Source organism: Camponotus vicinus, unplaced genomic scaffold, assembly GCF_025532165.1.
Source record: "Camponotus vicinus isolate PSW18456_S1 unplaced genomic scaffold, iyCamVici1.0 SCAF_2, whole genome shotgun sequence".
Classification (NCBI taxonomy): domain Eukaryota; kingdom Metazoa; phylum Arthropoda; class Insecta; order Hymenoptera; family Formicidae; genus Camponotus; species Camponotus vicinus.
The window spans coordinates 12,801,521-12,805,518 of record NW_028141956.1 but is presented as its reverse complement, the minus strand read 5'-3'; the positions used below and the strand labels follow the sequence as shown (position 1 = coordinate 12,805,518).

At 34.7% G+C, this 3,998-nt stretch overlaps 1 long non-coding RNA gene across 1 annotated transcript; it reads right to left on the bottom strand.

Annotated features, from left to right (window-relative positions):
• Window positions 1-318: 318 nt before the first annotated feature.
• On the bottom strand, window positions 319-1,538 carry LOC145967380 (uncharacterized). The gene is made up of 3 exons (XR_014437386.1): window positions 1,117-1,538; window positions 622-691; window positions 319-388 (listed from the first exon to the last, which is right to left on the bottom strand). It is a non-coding gene; the product is annotated as an uncharacterized LOC145967380 (long non-coding RNA).
• Window positions 1,539-3,998: the final 2,460 nt, after the last annotated feature.

The following is a 3,998-nucleotide window of genomic DNA, read 5'->3' as shown; positions in this document are numbered from 1 at the left end:
ATAATAAATATTCACCATCAAGTTGCTTCGCCGATGCAAGATGCCTCTCCCAGGCCTCCTCCTCCTCTCACAATAGTTCATTGATCTGTAACATACAAAGAAGATTCCAATTGTAGTTACGGTCAAAAAATTAACATTTCAAAAAATTATTATTATATGTATTTAATTTTATATCCAACGCATATAACAATAAGCAGATAAACAATTTTATAAATTTTGAAAAAGATTCTACTATTATTGTGCGATTTATAACAATCGATATACAAATATTTTTTTGTGCGATTTATAACAATCGATATACAAATAATAAATATTCACCATCAAGTTGCTTCGCCGATGCAAGATGCCTCTCCCAGGCCTCCTCCTCCTCTCACAATAGTTCATTGATCTGTAACATACAAAGAAGATTCCAATTGTAGTTACGGTCAAAAAATTAACATTTCAAAAAATTATTATTATATGTATTTAATTTTATATCCAACGCATATAACAATAAGCAGATAAACAATTTTATAAATTTTGAAAAAGATTCTACTATTATTGTGCGATTTATAACAATCGATATACAAATATTTTATTGTGCGATTTATAACAATCGATATACAAATAATAAATATTCACCATCAAGTTGCTTCGCCGATGCAAGATGCCTCTCCCAGGCCTCCTCCTCCTCTTACAATAGTTCATTGATCTGTAACATACAAAGAAGATTCCAATTGTAGTTACGGTCAAAAAATTAACATTTCAAAAAATTATTATTATATGTATTTAATTTTATATCCAACGCATATAACAATAAGCAGATAAACAATTTTATAAATTTTGAAAAAGATTCTACTATTAACTAATAATTTAATATTTCTATTAAGAAGTTTATAATTATAATTCTATTAATAAATTATAATTCTTTTTAATAAGTTTAATGATTTAATAATACTATTAAAAGCTATTCAAAAGTAAAAACTTTTAGATTACAGTTTTCATGTAAAAATTTCTCGCTTTTTTCTCTTGTTTAAGTCATGTAAATAAAAAGTTAAATTACGCGATTAATTACTTAATTTAAATCTCGCGTAGAAATTAATAAATAATTATATATAAGTAATATAATTTATTTACCATAGAGTTGCTTTACCGGTGCCTGATGTCTCTCCCAGACCTCCTCCTTCTCTGATGTTGTTAACGCGCGATACTTTCAACGACACTCCCGCACTCACGAGCGATATTTTTATATCGCTATTTCCGCTATTTTACGCGCGATACTTAACGATGTCCGCACTATTTCGATGCGATTAAAAATTGTATATTTGATCGCGCGTGTATATACTTAATATGTATATACTTTTAACGGCACCCGGTTTCGGTACGAGCGAAAATCCCATTTCACTTTTGAGAATCAGCTTCGAGCCAACCGGTCGGGAATGCAACGATACAACGAGCAAGGACTAGGCCCAAACCGGAAAGAAGACGAAACGATTGACGGAAATAGAGGAAAATGAAGTTCACCAGCTCTTTTTCGCGCATAATTATCCTATCTCATATCGAACCTGGACCCGCTAAGCACGATTTCAGGTGACCCGCACGGATGCTATATCACTAGCGCAGTACACAAGGCTAGTAGACGGTAAAAGAAGAGGATACCCACATTTTTTAAATGCTAACATTCAGCAATTTAGAAAATGGGGAGGCAACCCCTTTTACCGAGCGAAAATCGTGTCTAGGGGAATCCACTCGACTCCTCGACAGGGTTAACACACGCTGGGCGTGTGGCTGTAGACGAGCAAAGAGAAGGGACCCATTAACGACCATTCCGAACAATCGATCGAGTCCTAGACAATTCGGGCCGAATCACTTGACGAAGTAGAGCGTGACCATCACTAAGCCGATCGAGCGCGAAGCTCGAACCCGCGCGCCCATGTACATTTTGTACTGGACATACGTTCTGCGCGGCCGGCATCACCAAGTGCCGCGATGCACAAGGCGCGAGTGTACGTTGCATAGCAACGTGTGCAAACTCGGTGAAACATCCCAGTTAATTGGCATCTGAAGTAGAGACTCGTGACAATAAATGAAATTGGGATTTTATATGAAAAAGTCCAAAAGTTTCGCGAAAACGCGATGACGCGAGAATACTACAACGCGAAAACGCGGTAACGAAGCGCTTGCCGTCCGCGGCACGTTGACGGCACCGACGACGCGAAAGGGTACTTGGCTTCCTCTTCAGGCTCCTTAAGATTTATCATAAATAGAAAAATTTAAGATAAACCTCAAGGCACCATCCAAGTACTAAGCCCTCCCACCGCGACAAGGTGTACCCCATGGGAGGGTTATATTATATATAATTTTATATATAATATAATATATAATTTATTTTGTAACATACTATATAAATTTTAATTCGCAAATATAAACGATAAATAAAAATATAAAAGATAAGAGAAAATCTATTATATAAAGCAATGTTCAAAATAATTGATTTTAAAACTAATTATTGCGCGCAATTAATTTTTACATTTTTACTTTTAAATAGATATATTTTAATGTTATAAATTGCATATTACAAAATAATTTATATTTCTTAGATATAAACTTTTAAACATATGATAAATAAAAAAATTTCTATTTTTTTCTATTTTTTCTATATTACAATTTAAAATCACTATTGAATCACAATTAAAGAAATAAAACCAAACGAGAAATATATAAATTTTCAATATATTGTTACATCCGCGGCGGCGACTTCGAGATATCGAAGCGCGTTCAACACAATCGGGCACTCGCGTACCGCGTAAAATAACAAGACACTCTTAACGGAAATTAAGAATTTTAATTAGAAACACAGAATACACAAACAACAAATAATAACAGGGGAAATCTCGCGTTAACGACCCGTAATGTAAAACGCGTCCGGAAGAATAGCTTGACAGCTATCCTTCGACTCAGCTGACCGTCGTTGTTATACAACAATATATACTATTGATAAATAATTTATACATTGTTGCGTCCGCGAAACGATATATATCGAACGCGTGTGACACAATCGATCGACACACGCTTCAGAAAAATTCAGAATAATCGTAAAACGGATCAGAGATAGACGCGCGTCCGCACAGTTTGACAGCTGGGCTCAGACTCTCTGACAGTCGTTGTTTATAACATCTTGACAACGCGCGCGGAAACAATCTTGTTCCGTCGACGTACTTCCCGCCGAAAGAATTCAACGGATGACGAATACATCCAAGGGGATGGGACGCGGGGACGCAACAATATAATAAATAATTAATGTAATAAATAATTAAAATATTAATGACTTACATCATATCTTATTGATCCATCCATTTCCAAGATCTCCTTTTTTCTTTTGCTTTCTTCGCTTTTTCCTCGTGGCACTTCAATCCTCGTTACACTCGATTGAACTCCTCGTTGCACTTACACTCACTCACGAAAAGTTTCTCGTTGCACTTGCAATTGTCGTTAGAGAAAGAATTTGATAATATATGGAACGTCTCACATCACTACCTCACTGCTCGAGAGCCACTGAGCGAATGATCGTAAGTCAGAAACATTACCGCGGTACTGTTTATATCGCCAAGGTTGACTATGGAAAGGAAGAATTTGATAATATATGAAACGTCACTACTTTATTGTTCAAGGATACTGTGCGAATGATCGTATCATAAACATTATCGCGATACTGTTTATATCGCCAAGGCCGACTTATACTATGTTATTGTTATAATTCGTCGTTGAAATATTCTATGAGTGATTGCCGATTAAGAAAATTTAAAATTGATCGAAATTTATTTAATTTTAATAAGTATCGTTAGAGAAATTATTATAATAAGCATTAATAATCGAAAGATTATAACAAAATTAATTCTTTTATCCCCTTTTATGTATCCTTTGTTTCAATTGTTATTCGCAGTAATTAATGATTACGATTCGATAAGGATTTATCGCTGCGATACAATTTTATGTCGTTTTTCATAAGTTAATTAATT